The following is a 22,066-nucleotide window of genomic DNA, read 5'->3' as shown; positions in this document are numbered from 1 at the left end:
TGCTAGTAAAGAAATCTCAAGTGCTTGAATTTTGAGTACCTAAGATGGAAGAAAAGCCTCTAGGCCATATTCCCACAATCCAGAGCTAGACTATTTGAAATAGATCCAGCTGCCACTCCTAATGGCTCTTTTTGATAAGCATAAATCACTGGCTGAAAATGCCCAGGAGGTATTTTTTTTTATCTTCTTCAGAGCTGCCATCATTTTCAAGTTTCTCCATTCTCCACTACTGATATACATTTCTATCATCATAGTATATTGTTGCACCTTATAGTCTACGTAACTTTTCCCCATTTTCATGGCCTCTTTCCCCCAAAAGATGCCAAGAATCACTCCATCACACCATGAAACAGCTAACTTTGCCAACAGCTGCTGCTCCTGAACATCTGGCTTAACCTGTTGCCAGGAGCATAATTATCACTTATAATACTCAACTGCCTGAGATGCTGGCAAGAGTCACAATTTCTGGTATGCTTTTTTTTTTTTTTTTTTTAATCCATATAATGGACAGCAAATCTCAGAAGAGAAACTAGAGACTAGAAAAATACCTTCCTTCTCTAAGTGGTTAGAGCTGTCTTCTCAAGATACGACCTCGTGTGCACTTTGGGCAGAGGATTCAAGACAAATCTTCAGCTTTTGAGAGCCAATTTTCTCCTTGTTCACTCTGTTGGCAAGGACGAGTAGGTTATTGCACAGGGCTTCTAAGAGCCACCACCAAACTGCCCTGAGGATGGGACTGCCCTTGATCTTGGTGTAACGTAGAAAGGCCTCATTAGATACACGCAGACTCACTGAAAGAAGATGAAAGAAATCTATGGACTAGCTAATGCATTGTTAATTTTGTCTATTAGCTTTCACGCTCTTACCCTTTGCATGCCAGACAAAACACAGACTTGGCATCCCTGACACCTCAAATTTTGCATGCCCCACACAGGATTGACTTTGATAGCCCCATGGCTTTTGACAGCATGCTAGGACTGGTATTTCTCCTAAAATCAGGATCATTGTTTCTTCTCTCTGGAATATGAGTGTGAACTGCTCCCCATGCAACATCTGACACAGTGTAGATCATCTACTCAGATGAAAGCAAGTTTATAACTGATAAAGAACCCCCAAAAGGGGGGATAAATGAACTCCTAATTCTGCTAACGAACTGCTGGACAGGCAGTAACCCCGCGTTATACAGTTTAACATCCACAGGCAAACAAGCAAGCTGGAAATTATTCTCTTTCACATGGCTTGCTGCCCAGTAAGCAGGTTTCCATCCAAGATCTTCACATCTTTACTGAGCTTCAGATTCTTTGTTAAAAGTAATCACATGGCCCTCTCTCAAATGTCAGTCACTGTTCATAGCCAAAGGCACACCCGTCTTGTACTGAAATCACAGGTACCTTGTCTCCCTGAACTGTTGGTTTTTATTCATTGGGTCATCTACATAACCTTGTCACTGGGGGACAACAGGATTTAAAGACACTGCTGGAGCTCTTCCCTTACCTGCCCACTCCCCATTAACGCTCTCCCCCCACATCCTGTGAAAAATGAGTTCTAACATAGAGGTAAGACCTACTGGCCCAGTTTAAAACTATACTCTCTTCTATCAAGTATGCATTATCCTCCTCTTCATTGTCCATTTAGGTGTTCTTGCAAGGTTGAAGTATTCACACCTCTTCCTTTTTTGGTTCTGTTCAAGATTTTCAGGCTTGAATTCATGAATTGTAACCATGGTTTGCTAGGGATAGGGGGAGAGCATGTGTGCAAGTGCTCTTGTTCACTCCTTTGCCCTCTGAGGATTCCCATATATTACCAGGTATTTCTTTCACTTCTATAAACCACTTGAATTAGCGTGTAAGTATTTTTCCTTAGTTTAACTGCTCCTAGAACGTTGAGCGTGATGTTTTTTTGTAAGCGTAAATGATGCCAAAACACTGAAGATTTTGTTAGTAATCATACCTGCTTCACCATAAGCATGGGTGTGGAGGAGTAAGCAAAATTAGGTAAAATAAAAATCGAGCAAAGAATTATTCATATGTGATCAGAGAAGCACACAAAATTTTTTAATTATGTTAAATTCAGAGCTAAAATGTAGGTTTAAATATAAAATGTAGTAATGCAGACTTCTGCTTGTGAGACTGAAGTTAAATTTATCCCTTACACTGACATTAAATTCCAATGTAGCTCAGAGAAGAAATTACACAGGCTTCTGTTGCTTTCATTTCTCTGGGAATAAAGTGAAAATGGTCATATTGAACAGTGACCAATACTTAAGTATTGAGAGACTAAAATGCTTTATGTAATATTCCCTATTATAATGTGTACAAATGTTCCACCACATTCTCTGTGAACATTTAAAAGCAACAAACTTGAACAGCACCTTGTTAAACTTGGCTGCTTGTGCAGCTGTCAGGATGGAAAAAGAAAAATACTTCAAGTTGTTTTTTTGGTATTTTTATTATTATTATTCTTTAGTGTATATCTACAGGACACAGGTGAATACCTATGTGATCTGTTACTGCTTTTTAAAAGAAATGGGGACGTGAAAACCACACCCAGATACCAGATTACAAAGGAACTCCTGTAACCTCTTTCCAGGTAAGCTATTTCACTGTGCTCTGTCTTTCAGGACCTCCTTCTGCTTATCTATTTAGTGTTTTTCTAATTATTTCCAGATATATAGCCCATCTCACAGATGTTCAGTACTTTAGACAAGAAATTAATATATATATATATATATATATATATATATAAAAGAACAAAACAAAACAAATAAAAACCCACAGGCTCCAGAAGATAAATATTTTACCAGGCAATGGCAACAAAATAGCAGCTCAACAGGACCTAGGACATAAGATAAGGATAAGGATCTCTGAAATCTACGGCTTTCAATTCTGCCTCTAATTGTGGAATGGCATGGATTCAATAGAGCACAAAAGTATGTTCTTGTGTCAACAAAACCATAGCAATGTTCAAATACTTTTTGTACTTTGGCTTTAGTATCTTACGATACATCTGTTGCTTTTAGTAGTCATGTCTCAATCCTGATTCACATTCAGTGAACCAGGTGAACTTGACTCATAACTACGCAGATGGCCACATTCAGGCTCACCGGGTATCCCCCACACCTCTGAGATCACCTGTCCCAGGCCTCTTGTCTCACATGCATTGCCTCACAGATTGTATTGTGCACCTTGTAACAAAATATCTTCCCTCTTGCAGGAGGCCAAATACACTGTCAGTCCAGTCCTTTGCTGTTTATGTAGAAAAATCAGTATCAGGAGGGAGCCTCTATTAGCAAGAGTAAGAGGCTCAGAGCGATTCAAACTTCCTGCACTGCATTCAGGCATGCAAGAGAATGAAGGGTGTGCTGGTTTTTAGCCTCCCATCTACCTCCAGGGTGCTGTGGTCATCTCAGAGAGCCACAAAAAAATCTTCCAACACCTTTTGTTTAGATGGCAGAGGACAGAACCACAGCTGCATCTGTCCCTTCTCCAGCCTTCAAGGATTATCTTTTCTCAAGGACAATGACCGATACCACTGCTGGAATGACCTAAGCGGGAACAGTAGAGGTACAGAAGCTGTATTTTCAGAAAAATGCTGCTCAGTGCTCTGATTGTCTTTTGCAAAAGTTGCTTGGTGAGCAGGGCAGGATTGATAGATTAAGGCATACTAGGGGAGGAGAGAGCATAAAAGAGAACAGGGCAAGTGAGAAGGAGTGCTGGGGCCTGCTACATCACTTGGGCATGCTCCAATCCTACAATAAAAATAAAATTCAATTTCTTTCAGTCATTTGAATCCTGGATTTCTATTATGCTTGCTGGCAACCAGCATGCAAACTCCAGAAGTCTGTATTAGGTGAGGCACTTGACAGAGACCTGTACAGGAGAGGAGAGATGAACAAAGACATCAACAGGCCGCACAAGTGCTTTCAAGAAAATACAGCACAGATTGACTGGCTTGGCAAAAAAGGCTCTGCACAAGCTTCCTGTGAATCCTCAGAAGACAGACATGTATTTAGAAATGAAAGGCTCTACTTCAGTCCTCTGTGACTGAGGCACACAATCTTCAATTTTACATCAACAGGCCTTTTCGTAAATCTGCCTTGAGAGAGGTGCAACGTGATTGCCACAGACCAGTGCCTTCTGTTCTAGCCAGCTTCAAAACTTCCATCAAGCTGTTGACAAGGATTCTGCATGTCTACGATGTAATGGCCCTGCTGCCAATGTACCCACAATAGTTCCAGAAGAGGTGTTCAACATTTAAACTCTATCCTATATATAGATAGGCATCTGCAGTGGACAAAGCAGTGTGCCTCTTTGAGCAGCATTTAATACCATGCCCATCTTTCCTCTCCTGATGTTGTTATTGCCCTGGTAGAACAGCCAGCCAGCTTGACACAAACCTGAGTCAGGACGTGAGCAGCGGGAACCACCATGGCGTGATGTAGACTGGAGCACAGGACTACTCAAGTAGGAAAGTGTCACTGATAAAACTCTTGAGAAGGCCATCTCTTTCCTCACGTATGTAAGGAATAACATGAGGCTATGTAAAAAGAGCAATGATAATCTCTACTTAGTCTCCAAATTCTCTCCTGAAGCAAACCATTTTAAAACAGTTATAAGAAAATAAAAGATGATGTTGAAATACAGACAAATGAAATTTTAGCTACCTACAAGCATCGTTACAAACTATAGAAGGTGGCTTCCTCTTCTCTGGGGAAGAGATTAGATATTGCTGCATCTGTTGTGGCTTTTTTCAATAATGCACAGAGTAGCAGAGAACTGTGAGTCCTTTTGCAATGTAAATACCCCTTTTCCACATCTCATTTGCCTGGATCTCCTGTTCCAGCGCATAACATGATATTCTGATAACTACTTCCACCCTTATTTTCAAAGAACAGAAGTCACTACATATAAAAATCTACCATCGTTATTATAAATCTGGCAAAAAATACTGTTTCTTTCCGCCCTTTCTGAAATGTAGAACCCGGATCTTCCAGAATACTTTCTCCAGTCAAACATGGTAAGAGATTTGTGATGAGAGAATACAGTAAAGCAAGCTGTAGTCGTAGTACCAAGTCACCCTTCTGCCCCCTTCTCTACAGTTTCTCCTACAGCTGATTATATGTATTTTTAATTGCACAGGAGTTGGGAATGGGGTGAATTGGGGATTCACAACTTCAAGCAAAAACGTGTAGTGTGTGGAGACTCCAGAGAAGCTGGGATTTGACTCATATGAAGTAGATTCCAAAAAAAAGAGAGAGAGACCATTCCATGCTGCTCCAAACTGTTCCATGGTTCCAAATGCTCCACAAACATGTTGATGATTCAAAATTAGGTACAGCGGCAAGATGATATGAGCCATGAGGCAGTTTATATCAACTAGAAATTATGACTGGGAATGAATAAATAAAATCAAAGGCAAGAGTGAAATGGTGCCATGCACACTGAACCTTCAATCAGTAAGCACATCAATAGCAAGGGTGTGAAATGCACTGGATCACACCTAAAGGCAAAGCACCAGGGATCCCCTGCCTACAGAAAGCCAGCAGACTTACTCTCTAAGAAATATATATATATATGTATATATTGTTTTTCTGGTCATGCAGGTGTTCTGTAGGGCTGGTATAGAACAAACAGGTAGGGCCCCTCCTTCACAAAGCTGAAATTATGAAGTCTAGTCAAAAGATTTATGTATTTATTGCTCTCCTTATAACAAGAAAAGCTCTAGATCGAAAGCAAAACAAAAAAAGTTGCCTTACATGAAATCCAAAAACAATCTAAGCAGTTGGACATTAGCCTTATTTTTTTCCACAAGCGTTATTTTATAGACACCAAGTGGCATGGAGAAAGAATTTGGAAGCTGTGACCTGAAACCTGAAAGAGCACAGGAGTTCATAATGAATGCTGACATCTGCTTAACCTCACACCTCTATTTCTGTTCCTACTACAGCTATGACTGTCACTGATTTTAATCAGTGTCACAGCCTTTCATACTAAATCTAGAACTCAGAAAACTTCAACTTCCACAAGTAAGTGGAATAAGTGGCAAGGAAAACTGAGGAAAAAAGAAAGAAGAAACGATACAGCAAGAAGTTTTTACTTTCTGTATTTAGTTATCAGTATGACCTGTCTTTAACCCAAACACTATGGTTAATAGGTTTCCTGTAGCCATCATGTGATTAGACAGCTCTTGCACCTGTTAGCATATTTAGGCATGTATTTTTGTGTTAACGGCCAGTGTCTCTTTCTAAATAAGCCACGACTACATTTTAAATTGCTTAAGTCAACTTCCTCAAGCAACCACAAAGTGAGAGGTTCTCGTGGGAAAAAAAAAAGAAAAAAAAAAAAAAGAGAGAGAAAAGAAAAAAGTGCCAGGCATCAGTTTTCAGTTCAGAAAACCTCAATGAAATCTAAAAATTATTTATCAGAGGAAGGGAAAAGAAATTAGAAACTACCCAATCAAAATACAGAATAAAAAATATAGAGGGGGATAATCAGGTCACCAGTGGAAAATATCTTTATCTATGTTTTAACTTTGCTTTGAAATGCTTTGTTTTGAAATCCTCTTGCTTTAACAAGATCATCATAGATAACCAGTTTTCTGCAGGTAAACATTATAGTATTAATCTGAAAATGTGCACAACAATAAAGGTAATTTCTGTCTGGGGAGAGGACAGAGTGCTGCTGGTACAGGGCAGCTCACCACTAACTGCTGTTACGTGGTTGTACCTGGAAAATAATCTGCGAGGAATAAAAGGGATTTTTAAAGTAACAGCAGAATGGTTTACCCTATTCCACCTTTCCCTTGACCCTCACAAAGTGTTATCATTAATGCCATTTTGTCTTTCTATACTATGCTTCAGGTATAGATTTCACGACCTTAGCATTTTGGCCCCATCCTCATCTCTACCCATTCCTTTTCCAGAGCGCCGGCATGGGAAAAGGCACATTGAGGAGGCCAAGCTGCACTTCACCAGCAGCCTCCCTGCCCTCCAGGACATCCTGGCTCCTTCCCTGCCAAAGCCCGGGGCGATGCAGCTGCTGCTGGGAGGCTGCAGGGTGGGAGGCTGAGCTTTTGGGGCCTCTGGATGGCGGTGCACAGAGATGACTGCATCTGTGGTGGTTTTCACTTAAAAGGCTCCTTCTGTTATCAGTCACGTAAAGGTCTATTGACTTCAGTCAGGCTTTGTACATACTGCCACACGCACACATGCATGTGAAGCGTGGTCATGCTGCATCGCAGAGCAGGCAGCCACTGTGACAGTGAGAAAGTGTTTTTGTTTGTGACCATTGGTACAAGGACACAGATACAACAGCTTTAGTTAAGTGCCTCGTACCAGGATAGTTCATGGTTCACATGCAGGAGGGAATGGGAAAGACATTCTAGCATGAAATTAGAATTACAGCACCGGCAGTACCAGTTCAGCTGAATTTGTGGGTTACATAAGAACAGCTCTCTGGAACAGTTGGGACAGTGCAATTTTTCAGTATGGACAAGACCTGAGATGTATCAGATTATCCGATTCTGCCTTGTCGTAGACTAATCCCTTTGTTTTTCCACACAGCTCTTGCATGAGCTCTAACCAGCCACAGCCCCACACCCAGCCTGCTCAAATCAGAGTGAGTGTTTCCTCACACAAGGCTGCTCTGTGCTAAACACGCAACCACCACCCAGCATCGCACGAACGAGAAAGATTCACAATTTGTGCATTTCTTCCAGCTTGCTTGTTTATTTGGACAAGAGTCCATTTCTGCAAACATTGAGGCTGGAGAGCAGATTTGTTTTCAGGGCTGACATTTGCCCAGGCTGACGAGAAGGACGGCAGGCTCGCAAAGAGTTTGGTAACTAGATGATACAGGCGTGGAAGAGGGAACCTGCCAGCTTTCTCCTTGCTGCAGAGGAGAGGCTGACAAATAACTGGCAGGATAAGCAACCTAATCCACCACAAAGACAAAAGTGGGAGTTTGCTACCAACACTAGCAGGTAAATCCCTTCAATTTTTGTGCTGGAATCGTGTTAACCTTCATAAATGCCTCCTATCTCATCTTCCCATGAAGTCACTCACTTCCGTATATCATTATGGGCTCTGCAACACGCCAGTGACAACCAAGATGCGGTTATGTTGCCTTGGGCAACATCGCTTGGTTTCTGGTTTTGAAGTTGCCGTATCTGCTCTGCCTACTAATTATGGTTTTGTACTTACGGTTCAAAGAACGATATTTAAAATAATAGACGGCAAAAGCTGAATTGCTAATATGCAAAAGTAGCTACATGATATTGCCTTGGGTTTCACTATATCGTTTTGACAAGGATGATACATGTATTTCTCAGACATTAAGTATATTGTGTGGCCTGGGATTAGCCAGTTGCAGATTTGGGTTTTCCTGCTTACTCACATTTTCCCTAGCCATTTATGAAGTTAAAAAGAAAGCCTCAGGTGTGTTAGATTATGTGATAGAAGTTTGTCTGCACACACACAGAAGAGCACAGAGATGCAATGGCAGGAAGCAGAGCCCCAATAATACCCTGCCCTGACTCCTCCCAGGCCCAGCCCAGGAGCCATCAGCCCATCAGGGGCTGACCTCTGCAAGCCCAGATGAGCAGGAGGCACATGACCAGGTGGGAAACCCAAATTAAGGTCTCTGAAGAAGGGACTGCCCATCCAGGGCCCTTCTAGGGCTGTCCCAGAGGGGTCTCAGCTCCACTGTGAACATAATCAGTGAGGGCTGATGAGGCAACACTAGGCAACCTTTTGTATGGAGAGGGGTTACTGCCCATATATACGGAATGCAGGGGAAGAGCATTTCAGGACTGCACGAGGCTTACTATGGGATGTTTAGGGGAAGGCACCAGAGGTGGGAAAGAGATGGATTTAAATGATTTGGGGGTGAACAAGCATGGGAAAATAGAGAGACAAAGGGATAAAAAAAAAAAAAAAAAGTCAGTCACAACCACCACAACAGGTAGCAGGTCTGCTCATATTCCGCATATGATCAGCATAGTCTGTCCCATCTTACTTGTTTCACATTGGAAAAGGTGCAAATGAATTAAGAAGGACTTTCTTTCTTCATGCATGTGCCTGTATGGAGATCCAGCACCAGCAAGTGCCATGGTGGCAGCTCCCACCCAGCCCATGGTTGGGAAGACCCATGTGTTCGCTGTGCAACAACCCCAGAGCGAGTGCAGGGTGCAAGTGCTAGCCAAGAGCAAGCTGGACTAGCTCATGAGTAGGTAACTGGCCTGGGAGCCAGGGGTATCTCTGAGGACAAGAGCATGGGGCCAGGGGAGTCCCTGGCCAGCTCTGACTATGTGCACGTGCACACATGAGCAGGGCAGTCTGTACCAGCCACCACAGTGGGGATGCAACCACGGGATGCAGCCACTGCTACTGTCTGTTTGTATGAGTGCTCTGTGTGCCTCTGGGATCTGTGCAGCCAGTCATGTGTCTATGTGGTGTATATGTGTGCTGTGGGCATATGCTTAACTGGGAAGACAGTCCTTCTCCTGGTTGGACCTGGGACCATGCAAATGCAGCAGCCTTGCCTATCTCAGGACATCGCAACCACCACCACGTATTTTCCCCTAGCAAGGTATTTTTTTTCTGATTTACTTCTACTCACATGGAAATTGTTGGCACTACTCCATACCACAAACGCATTTTGTAATGTATTCTATTTCCCAAAGAGAGATCTGTACACTACAAATTACTGTTTCAGCACCCTACCTTCTCAAGTCCATTCTCACCTTTAAAAATAATAATAAAAAAGTGCAGTGGCTATTACACTAATAAGTCTCTGGAACTTAGATCAAGACAACTTAACTGGCGACAAAATAACAGTCATGACAAAGAGAACCATCTATTTTCCACAGGAAAGAGCAGATGTGTTTGCTGTTCACCAGCAACAACTCCCTCATCAGGGATCACGACAGACCTCCCAATCCCTTAATTTATTCACCATCAGGCCTATGGGCCACAGCCCTTAAGAGATGAGAACTAGACATTCAACACTAAACACAGCGAAAATTCTGCCTGAGAAGTGTGCAGCCTACATAAACAGGAAAGGAAACACAGGCAGGGAGAGGCAGAGTGCCTTTCCCCAGGTCATACACCAGGTCCTTGACAGAGCCAGAAATAGAGCTCTGGCTTCCTGAGCCCCCCTGAGCGTGGCCCACCTGGTCTCCCATGTGGGTAGGTCGCAGACAGCGCTGTCATGCAGCGACACTGCTCCAGACATCGGTGGAGAACAGAGCAGCAGAAACCCCGCAGGACCTGTGTCTGTACTCTTTTCAGGAACAGAAGTTTCAAGCAGGAGGAATTAGGCCAGGAGGTATTACATAGCAATGACCGTATTTTAATATTCTTTACTCCCAATCTGTTGTCTACCCTTTTCTGGATAGCATTTAAGGGATTTGTTTTGCACAATGAATTCATAGTTTCTCCTCACATTTAACAGTCTATTTTTATCAGCAGAAAACATCACCTCAGAGCCTAGTTATATGACTACTAGGAAAAGCTCCTATTTTTAACACTAATAAAACAAAAAACCTAGCATATGAAGAAATCACTCTACTAGACAAACATTAACCCAAATATATCACATTATTGTAGCTGCTTACAGGCGCTTCGCCCTGGAAGTGACTGTTAGTTAAGCAAGTGATTTGAACCTATTTATCCACAGGAAAAATTCATTAGGAAGGGTCCTTCTGGGCCCTTTTCTGCAAGATGTAGGGCAGCAGTTGGCTTTGTTAAGTAACTCAAAAAAATCAGAATTGTAGGTGGTGGAGTCTCATTCAAGGTTGGCATCTGCATCATTCCCAGCAGCATATGTACTTGGTACTCTGCTGCATATCCCCAAGCCTATGTGGCAGTGTTAACACAACATGAAGTAGGTGGTTTGGTTTCAGTTTTCTTATCTCAACCATAGCAGAAGGATTTGGAGGAGGGGTTGAATCGTAGCCCCAAAGAACTTATAAATGCAGTTTGCTCTGAAGCCTCTGGGTTTCTTCCTCTTTCAGAACTAGTCCACCTAAGCTCAAAATCCGTCTCCCTCTCCCCCAGGTTTGAGCTGCTAATATGCATGCTCTTCACTGGTCACTTATCATTACCTCTCTTGGCAGTAACAACACGCAACCATTCAAGTACATAACAAGTGCAACATTTGTGGACGCACAGCGCCTTGGGCTGGCTGTCCCCACAGAGGATGAAGGCTCCCATCCTCCCTGCAGGAAGCAGCTCCCCGTACACAGCAAAGAAACTCATCCAAGAAGTCACCAATATGAAACACACTACTTCTATTTGGCTAAACCTTGCGATTATCCTCAAACACCCAGCAGCGCTGGGGCAGAAGAATGAAGGATGGCATGTTTCAGTGATGTACATACAGCCTGCAGTAAACCAAAATAAATTAATAATGTTACACCTGGGCAGTTAGCTGCGCGCGCTGACTGTTAGCATGAGGCTGTGAGCCAAGTGCCATTAACCTCCAAGGCATATCGTTATTAGACCATAACACCCAACCTGTCATGTCTCATTGTTTCATTAACACAGTTCTGGAAAGCCTCTAATAGAGTCAGGGAAACTGTTGCCTCAAAATTAGCAGAGATTACAAGATTTTGCACGTGGGTACTGAAGAGAAGAAAAGGAAGTTTATTACAATAATTTTAAGGGCATTAGAGATAACAGCGATAATTTTGCTTCTGATCTAAAGCTCACTGAAGTCAGCAAACAGGCTCCTACTCTTTTATTCTGAAAGAGTGATTATTATAAATATGATTCTCCCCTACTCATTTCTTAAATTAAATTAGAAGTTGCCCAGCCCAGAAGAAACCTGTAATGCATGTACCAAAATATTTGCATGGCTGACAAGCTCTGTCTTTGAATCTTTATGAAAGGCATATAATTGTGCTTAATGCAATTTATTTGTCATTAAAGAAATAAGCTTTGATCCAAACATCTTTGCAGAGATCCAAGAAACTAGAACTCCAGGTCTATTTTAAAGCATTGTGCATTTAACATTCATTCTTTTCCTTATCTTATTAGGAAATTTATTCCCTAGCAGATTACAGAAATATAACAAAGGGAAAAGGGTTATACTTACTTAACTGTATTAATACCTCAAATTATAGTTGGGCCAGGTTTAGGTTTCTTTTAAGAAGCGATATTGTCAAATAATGTAAACCAAAAATCTGGCACAAAGGTTATTGACCACTCCACCACCCTGAAAACTTAGATAGCATCAAACCAAGTAGGTTTCCATGTTTCACTCAGTCCCAAATGCCAACAGACAAACAAGAACTATACTAGGAAAGAAAGAAAAGGACCGTTTTTAAAATGTTAATGGAAACACTGTCATGACAGATTTTAACGATAGTGGCAACTTGTCTGCATTTAAATAACTCTCTGCAGCGTGTGAATGGCCAACACAGGCATTGCACTCACATCTACAAGGGAGGAATCAGCATAGCTGGTGGGGTTTTCTTGGTTGATTTTTGAGAAGAGAGTATCTATCTGATTTCTTTCTTTCCTTTTTTGGTTTGAGCAAGACATGAGCAAAGCAAATGCTCCAGGAAGTGATCAGCTGAACAAAAAGAAAAAACAGAAAAAAGAAAAAAAAAACTTTAATGGGAAAAGTTGGGTTTTGTTCCCCCTGCCAAATGCCTCTAGGAATCTTTGTGGGAGTTGGGACACTCATCTCCCAGAATCTGGCCCCTAACGTGGAATTACACAGGCTAAGCCAAGAACAGGGAGAGAGCAAAAAAGGAAAGCAATTTCTACACTGATTGTGAAATAATCCGGATCATCTAATTTCCTATTACTCATTTAAAATATTTCTTTAAACAGAGGAAAATTACTTACTCATAAAGTGACTTAAAAAAAAAAAAAAAACACTTAAAACCACACTAATTTTACTTTTAAACTGTTTTTTACCATGTAAAAATTAGTTATTTTGATATTCAAAAAAAAAAAAATAAATCACAATGCTATCACAACACCCATATTGGATGGCATTCTCTCTGTCACATTAGTCTCTGCAGCCCAGGTAGCCTGATTCTACCTCAGTAAATACCAGCTGCTTGGGGAAAAACTTTAGACTAGCACAAGCATGTGGTAGTGCTTCACAAGACTACTCTTCCAGGGTCAACACAGTTCACAGCTCTGAGACTCCTCAAACACAGGACTCAAATGCATGTTAAGTTCTACCACCTCTAGGCTCTGCTTAGCATCTTAGCTCCAAATCACCGCCCTTACTCCCCAGGACTCCCTAAAATTTTTTTTAACTCCATCTGAATTTCATATGGTAAGCAGCAGCAAGCGATGAAGTCCTACTCATCTTCTCATGGCCTGTAGCATAAGACTTTCATCCATCCTTTCTTAGTGGCAAAGGAAAAAAAAAAGTCCAATATCTATCTGCTGTTACAGAGAAGCTGGTCAGAACCTTTGACAATCACTACTGCTCTGAACCTTCTCTAGCTCTCATCAGAGAAGGCAGATGAGAAACAGACCTTAGCCATTTTCTGTGCTGTTGGCTTTTGACTATTTATTCCATCATTTGAAGCCTCAATGCAATTGTCAACAGTGGAACCAAAGAATCCTCAAGAAAATCAGTAGTGAGGAGAGTACTGGATTTTGCACTCACAGTTTTGCAGGGTTCGTCATTCTTTAAAAAACAGAGAAACAAACAAACAAAATTCTCCTTTTAAGTCATCTAATGTTTAAGTGAAGGCAAGTCAGATTTCTTAACCAATGAATACTTGAAAGGCAGAGGAAAAAAATAAGAGAGAGACACATTCCTGGAGCAGAAACACTGACACAAACACTTCTGTTTAGCTAAATGAAGTTTATAGAAATGCTAGGCTGAATTGTTATTCATATGAAGATTTTTTAGTCCAGTCTGACTGATATGGGAATTGCCATTCTGCAAAGACAAAGATACATTAGAGTGTCTGCACAGTAAAAGCAGCCCAGTTAATTTGTTTCTAGAATACCCTTGTTAATTTAGCCCCATCTCAAAAGGGTCTCAAACACAATCACCAGTCTCCTAAGAGGAAAAATCCACTCTGGAAAGTCTGTTTTTCATTTGTTTTTAAGCAACAACCAGTGCATGTCTTTGAGAGCGTCCCAAGAGGTAAACTTGGGCTTCTCGTCCCCAAATGGAAGGACAGAATTAGCTGCTTTGGCAGGCATTTTCCACTCCTTTCCTTAGATTCATTGTGAGCTCTCTAGGGAGACTACAGAAGTAGATGAGGAAATCATGTGTATAAGGATGTGATGGGGGCAGGGGGATAGAAATGTCAGGGTATGAACTGCATTCCCCTCATCCCATGATGACCACTGGCTAGATCTTGCAGCAGCATCCACAGGCTTGTAGCTGCTGTCAGACCCAGCAGTAGCTCAGGAATAACTTTGCCTCAGCTCAGCTGCTCCACAGGCAGAGATATAGAATAGAGCTCCATCAGAACAGCACTGGTAAGCAAGGAGCACCAGCTTCCAGGGGTCTGGGTTATGACTCAGGGACAGTTTCAAGTCTTTCAGATCCAACACCAAACACTAGAACACCAGAAAGGTCCAGGAACTTTGCATATACCTGGAGAGTACAGGTAGACTGGCACAGTCTTCAGGGAACAGTTCTAGTTGTGACGACATTTTAAAGAGCTGTAGAAGTTCAGCCACAGATGCAGAGATGAAGCATTCATAGCATGCATTCTAATAATTTCTGTTTATACAGCTTAGAAAAAAAAAAAAGTAACGAAGTAATTCCTTTTTATGTGGGAATCTGCTCTGGTTTAACTCAAAGGTCATTTTTAAGTCTGTGTGCATTTACAGTGCTAGACAAATATTTGCCAAATATACAGGCTGCTGGTCTCATTTGAAAGATAAAGGTTATGGGGGAGGAGGGGAGAGGAAAAAAAAAAAAAAAAAAAAAAAAAACACCCAGCCAGTGCAGAACACAGAACTGAATGAACCTTATGGAAAAGCATCCATCTGTCAGAACATGACACATTCCTGCTAGCAGAGACTGCCACCTTTTGGGGAACAGCTTGAGAGACTGAGCAGAAAAGAGGATGCTTCATTTCCAGTCTTGGTTCCTTATTTGCCTGAATGTCAGCAGAATCAAATAGTTTTAATTTCTCAGCTAACTTCCAGCAGAGGAAAAAAGAACATTTCCAAGAGGATCCCTGAACACCGCTAGTTTCTTTTACTGTAGCTCTTAAAAAGCAGCATTTTTACAGTCTGTTCATCTCAGCTGCTGCTACTGTTTTTGAATGTTAGCCACTTTCAATCAAACTGGGCACAGGGGAAATATCTCAGATAAAATTCCAGCTTTCTTTCTGAGAAATAGAATATGAGAAGATGAGCTACATTTAAATTCATGCCTCATTAAGGGAAAGTGGAGGAGGAACGTATTACATATCTTAGTTGGTAGCAGCCAGTCAAGCAGTATCGATGTGGTTTTCCACTAAATCACTGCAAATATACTTTCTTATCCCAGACCCAACACTGAGCTCAGAAACACAAAAAAGTAACAAACTGGGGCATTGTTGTAGGTAAGCAACGAGGGAAATAGATCACAAGTCAATAGGACTCGAATGTCATTGTCAGCACTACTCTTTTGGCAATTTGCCTTGCCAACATGCAGGGATAGGCTACAATAAGGGAGACAACTATATACTCTTCGCTCTTTGGAAGTACTTTGTATGGATGTTTTTATATCATCTACAAAATATAATTTAAAAAAAAAAAACAGATACTGGCTTCAGATTCTTGGACGTATTACTTTCAGTCTGATATCAAAATAGGTCATCAGATTCAAAAAAAAGTTTGAGTAATGAAGAAAACTGAGCTGTTGTAAAAACCTTACATCTGTTCACGTAGAAAGAGCAGAGTTGGTCATTTCTGCTGTCCTCCTTACTCCTCTTACCAGAAGGGGCTTTGTTTTTATTCTCCTCTTTTCAATCCATCTGCTCCATTTCAATCTCATTTTGGCAGAGGCTTCAGGTTTATTAGGTTCTTACAGGAGTCATGACAGTAGGTAGGGAAAAGAAAGACAGCCTTACTACCTTTATGGAGGGACAGACTACAGCCAGAGCTCAACCGTGTTATTCAGCACAAGAGACCGCACAGGAAACCAGATGCCAGTCAGTAGTTCCAAGACCTTACAGTTGCATGTCTGCTGTCTGCTTTGACTGGTGAACACTATCTCACAATGCAATCTGTAGCTGCACCCTGCTGTGACATCCCCCTCCTGACCCACCTTTTTTGTTTTTGTTTCTATAAGAAACAGTCTTCAAAAACATCATTGGTTCTCTCATTTACTTTCTCAGACCAGGAACCCTGTAGTTTCAGAGAATAACAGACACCTCCTGTACAGTTGCCTTGGTTAATGACACCAAGGTGTACGTTTCACATGAACCTGCCCATCACTGGCTGACTAAATCACCATACAAGCCTGTAAGATGCTCTCTTCTAACACCATAAAGGGAGACTGTGATGATATTGTCCTGCAGAAGATCAAACAGCCTCAAGTTGCTCCAGCGGAGGCTTAGATTAGATATTATGAAGAATTTCTTCATGGAAAGGGTGGTTCGACATCGAAACAGGCTGCACAGAGAAGTGATGAAAACCCTGTCCCTAGAGGTATTTGAGACACATGGACATGATTCTTAGGGACATCATTCAGTGGTAGACTTTGCAGTGTTCGGTTGATGGTTGGACTTGATGATCTTAAGGCTCTCTTCCAACCTAGATGATTCTAAGTTCAAAAGTCCCTACATTTTGACTTTATACTACAAAAGGGAATAAGGAAAAATAAATAATAAAAAAAAAAAACATACCACCACACAACTGTGATTCAATCCATGTTAGAGCAACTTATCCCAGCAAGTTTTCACTGAGCAGCTCTCACCTACTAAGCTGCTACCTCCTTGTCCTCTTCCTCTTTCTCCTCGTCCCCACCTGCATTTATGCAAAACTTGATCTTGATGTAGAGGAACAGTGGAGACTGACACGTTAAAAATCCTGAAGAGAATTACTGGACTGTGAATGGAAAAAGTGACATCGAGGCTGAGGGGACAATAAAAGTCACACAAGAGGCTCAGTGCTGAAAAGGCCAGAATAAAAAACTAGACAGTATGAGAAATGTTGCTTGTAGGGATCACACCTCCTCGTTCCTTCTTAATTTATAAGAAAAGAAGCAGTAGGAGCATTTCTGGACACAGAGAGTACTGGAGAAAGAAGGACATTGACACAGCCACATCAGACCCAACATCTCAGTGGAGCAGACACTAAAAGACACCCTGATCTTCCTGCGCTTCTGCTTTTTCTCCCCAGCAAGAAAGAATAAACCTTGCCTGGTATTTATCTGAGGCATGCCAAGACCTTAGTGGTTAGAAACCACAGCACTAGTGCTTGTTAGCTACAAACTACCACAGTATTTTAGAAGTGGAAGCCTACATAGAAATTCCAAATCAAAGCCAAATCTTGCAGCAGCAATTCTAGCTTTGATCCTATCAGAATGGCACTTGTTATAATTCTGATGCTCGAAAAGCACCAGAAGAACTGATCTTAAAAGGTTCATTCTGGTTTAGCTTAAAGTCTAAAGTGTCTTAGTGAAGGATACTCCTAAAACTCTTGCTATTAGAGCAGCTACAGACTCAGTACCTCTGAATTAATGATTGAGGTCATAATAATTTTCCACCCCCTGCAGGCTTATGAAAGAATATGCTCCTGCCACCACAGGAAGGCATTCTCAAACATCAGTGTGCGCAAAGAGAACAAAAGTTGGGCGTTTTCTAGTGTTGATTGAAAGAAGGGGAGATTGTTCACGCTACAAGAACACAGAAGATAACATTTCACCCTCACTCTTGTCAGAGATAGAAATATATATATAGTTGGACATCTTTGAAAGATACTACAACTTTGGTGAGCCAACAGGAGTTAATCAATTTGTTTCCTTGTTCTCCTGGGTGGGAGGGGGGGAGAGCATTTTTCCCTTTGGAATTACTGAAGCAGAACTGACAACAGATACCCATTCGGTGAGCTGAAGAATGCTGTTAGGAATACATGATGCTCAAAGGCTTTTTTAAAATTATCATCCATCCCAGACACCAAAGCAAAATCAAACTGAGCTGATCCCACTTGTATTTGATCAGTGAAGGCATATACAATGCTACATACTAAGACAAGGTAAAATTTATGGCATTAAGGTAGTTAAGTATTAAAATCCTTTCAAAAAAAATCAGTGAGGTTTGGTCATCTACATCCCTTTGGCTCCTTGGAACTCTGCGCTCACTACATTTAAGCAGTTTTTCTGAAAGATTTTGTCTCTAACTCTTCATCAGCCTCCCTTGCTTCCGAATTGCAATGTGTGTGTGCAAGAAAAGAAAGTCACCTGGGGTGAAGGTGGCAAAAAGTGTTTAGCATTATTTTGAAACTTGCTACAGTTTCCTCTAAAAAGAGGACCAACGTTTTAAGAACGATGTAAAAGCAAGGGTCAGTTACAAAGCAGAGGTTTGCAAGGAAGACTACTGTGAGAAACTTGCGTGAGCACGGTGCAGAAGCTGACAGTCTCCAAGAGAGGGCAGTCTTGGACTAGCGATGGTTCACAGACAAGGATTTATTGTTACACCTGTTTCCTGCCCCCGTTTTACTGTATGTATCTAAGAAGCTTGGTGTTTAAATAGCACTGTCCATCCAAAAAAATTGTCTAGGCCAACACCTACCGGTTAACCTCCTGCAAGCTTCAAAGGGGAGGGAAATATTTCCTTTCTACTGCACATGGATCCCAGTCCAAGAAAAAAAAAAAAAGCCTATAGTTAAGCACATGCTCATCTTCAAATATATGATTAATTCTACAGCAGTCAACTGTGCTTTCTCTTACTTCAGAGTTCACCAGCAGTTAGATCAGAGTGAGAGGCAATCACACAGATTCTGCAAGGAACAAATTCCAGTACAGCAAAAATAAAGGGGGGGGGGAACCCCACTGATAAAAGTTAAAGCATTTTTCTGCAAAGTTTCTTCGAGCCTTTTTATTTATTTAAAGTCTCTATCATGCAGCTAAACTATGCCAGCCCTGCTGTCTGTTTTCACTTCTAAGCAAATATTTTATTACTTAAGTAACTGGAGAGAAAAAACTATACCAAATCAGAGTCTTCCTAACCTTTCTTCAGATCCTTATTGAAGACAGACTGGAAAAGTCAGCCCCAAAATACAGTACAGTCAGTAGCTTCTTTCTTGCCAGTCAGCAGACTGCTTTCTAGAAAGAGGCCAAAACTTTCCACGAACTCCCACTGCTCCCAGATTTTCCATGCTTTAGAGTCATAATTTGGATACTCATACTTCCAGCCGATGCACCAGCTAATCAAACCATAGAACACCCCAAGCTGGAAGGGACCCACAAAGATCACTGAGTCCAACTCCTGGGTCTGCAACAAAACAGACTGATGACGGTGGTTCCCAAGCCCTGGAGAGATCGTATTTATGGGTGTTGAGGGTAACCACTATAAGGTAAGCTGGTTGGAAGTAACCCAATTTCTGTAAGGTATTCATTTCTATTTACACCGATGCTGAGGGCAGAGCCACTAGGTGAAGTGCAGGAAACAGCATCCAGAGCTGTGGGGACCAGGGGCAGCAGTCAAAAAGCAGCACTCCAAGGAGAGGCACAGGCTGTCCTTCAGGAGCACTGGACAAACACTTAAGAAATGAGGGATGGAGGAATGGCTGTGAGCACGGTGCTACTTTACATCATTTAAGTAACAGGATCCTGATTCATACACAAGTACCCTGCTGGGCTCTTTAGCCCAACTAGGCACAACAACACTTAGCTCCCATGAGACTTATCTGCTGTTGCCTTCTAGGTGGCAAAGCCCACAGGTGTGTTCACCACACTCAGTAGAACTGGAGTCTGGTGAATTCCACTCCTGCAACCACAGTCACCCTCAGCATCGTACAGATGCACCTCTTTTCTTTCCTCTCTCTGTCCCAAGCATCCACATGAAACTATTTTTGTTTATCCTGGTGAGCAACTTCATTAAAGGGGGAACTAAGCTGGTAAAAGAGGCCACTTCCCCTCCCTCCCCCCCAGTAAGGCTAATCCACACGGATATCAGGAGTTTCAGAGACTTCTGTAACACAAAATTAGGATAAAGTTTGAAAAAAAACAGCAGTGAAACTTTTGGGGTAGAGCACAAAAAATGTAGGAGGAAAGATGTTTTAAATGAAAAGTTCTTAACTATGATTTCAAGGCTGCAAGAGAAAGCAAACAAGGACTTGTTTTCTTGCTTTACTTGCTGGAATACTCAAAAAAGAAAGCTCCACCCCAAAAGAAAACAAGAAAATACCCTACCAGGTTCTGCTGCCCACAGAAGAACACCATGGGAAACAATGAACAACTTTTTGATCAAAGTTGCTACCCAGTGTGAGTATCTGGCAAGTTTTGTGGCTGTAATGGGACTTTTTAAAGTCATACTATCCCATCAGACTCTACAGTGGTAATACTAGAAGTACTTTTTTAAGCCAGAACAGCTAACCCAGCTACCACTGAGGTTAACAGCATGATTTCCACTGGTTTCAGTGAAAGCTGGACCAGGCTATAGCAGTAGTAAGGTCCTTGGAAGAAAGCACCAACAAAGTCTCTTTAATTTCTCTTCACAACAACAAGGCAAGTACAAATCTCAGGAGACTACAGCTTTTAAGCCAAAGGACCATTTCAGTAACACCCATCCAAAGCTGTGTGTTTCTAGTAGATTAAGAGGGGATGAGTCCATGAAGTGCTAAGCAACTACAGTTCCCAAGCTCCAAACAAGAAGAAAGGAGTCCCCAAAGCACGGAGTTCATTAACCTAACCACAGCATTACAAACACTGATTTTTAAGGAAATGCCATGAACACTATTGCTTATACCAACACTGCATCTCCAGAGAGGTCAAGTGCCTTGCTTTCAAACATGTAACACACGTCAAAGATAGCCCTTACACAACCAAAGCACAGACAAAAGGGTAATTCAAATACATTTTTGTAGTTTAGGTCAAATGGGTGCTTTAAAACACAACAAATGATGTTCCAGTCCTGAGACTCCAGGTGTGAGGCTGCCCTAAGGAGCCAGAGCCCACACCTGGCTGTGGCTAGTGGCATCCCAGGTGCAAGCACTTAACCACGCAGGCCTCACCTCCCACCCTTGAGGGTAAGGGCAAGCCGCTTGCACACACAGACAAACCCTTTTAACCCCCTAGTTTTATACTTAGGGGAATCATTCCCATAACTGTAATGCAACAAGAAGCCCTTCTCACTCCATACAACCTACAGAGCAGTTTATACAGCTGAAAGCAGCAGGCAGGACCGAAAACATTTTTCTCCAGCACAGTTAGTGTTAAACAAATATCAGAAGACCTGAAAGTTTCTTCTCCCCACAGACCCAAAGTACATACAGCATACCTGGAAGCTGGCTGCTCATCACTGCTAGCAAGCGTCCTTTAAACCAGTCCTAAAAGACTTGGAGAAAAAGCACCCATTCCAGGACGGCAGCAACCTGTTACACCACAAGCAGAACTACACCTAACTCTTTACCACAGACAATTTACTAACTGGAATCAGGTGCGCGGGAGCCCCCCCACACACACACCTGGCCTTACTGCACCGCCTTCCTGCTCCGTGCCTGCCTGGCTCGGAGGGGCAGGGAGCACCTGAGCACACAGGTGCTGCCCGAGCATTGCTGCACCTCAGTAAGAATCATTCCTTTTTCTGCTGCCCCTCCTCATAACAACGATCTGGAAATAGTTTCCCCCAAATTATTACAGGTTTCTTACCTTGGCAACACCTATTCTGGACTGCATAGCTGGAAATAGGCAAAATTAACTGCACGGTGCTAAGAGCATGAAAACCACCCACAGCGTCCCCTCCCCTCGTACAGAGGGGATCATGCTACTCATCTGTGCGTCTTAACGAAGCTCTCCGAGGCTTTTGTGTCCCACGCTCCCGGGCACCCCCGGCCCGGTAACTCCCCTTAGGCTGTCACTCCCATTGCTCTCGAGCAGCCTGCCCCTAAGAGCAGCCTGCCCCTAAGAGCAGCCTGCCC

General features: G+C 42.2%; 2 long non-coding RNA genes across 2 annotated transcripts in view; both read right to left on the bottom strand.

The window, feature by feature from the left end:
• Nucleotides 1–22,066, bottom strand: part of LOC118164286 — a 36,735-nt gene that overhangs the window by 12,649 nt on the left and 2,020 nt on the right. The window lies entirely within an intron of this gene.
• Nucleotides 13,330–21,518, bottom strand: LOC118164287. Its single transcript, XR_004749412.1, has 3 exons — nt 21,427–21,518; nt 14,583–14,723; nt 13,330–13,913 (listed from the first exon to the last, which is right to left on the bottom strand). It is a non-coding gene; the product is annotated as an uncharacterized LOC118164287 (long non-coding RNA).

The sequence above is a fragment of the Oxyura jamaicensis genome, chromosome 3 (assembly GCF_011077185.1).
Source record: "Oxyura jamaicensis isolate SHBP4307 breed ruddy duck chromosome 3, BPBGC_Ojam_1.0, whole genome shotgun sequence".
NCBI classification, from domain to species: Eukaryota; Metazoa; Chordata; class Aves; order Anseriformes; family Anatidae; genus Oxyura; species Oxyura jamaicensis.
This window is presented reverse-complemented; position numbering and strand designations above follow the sequence as displayed.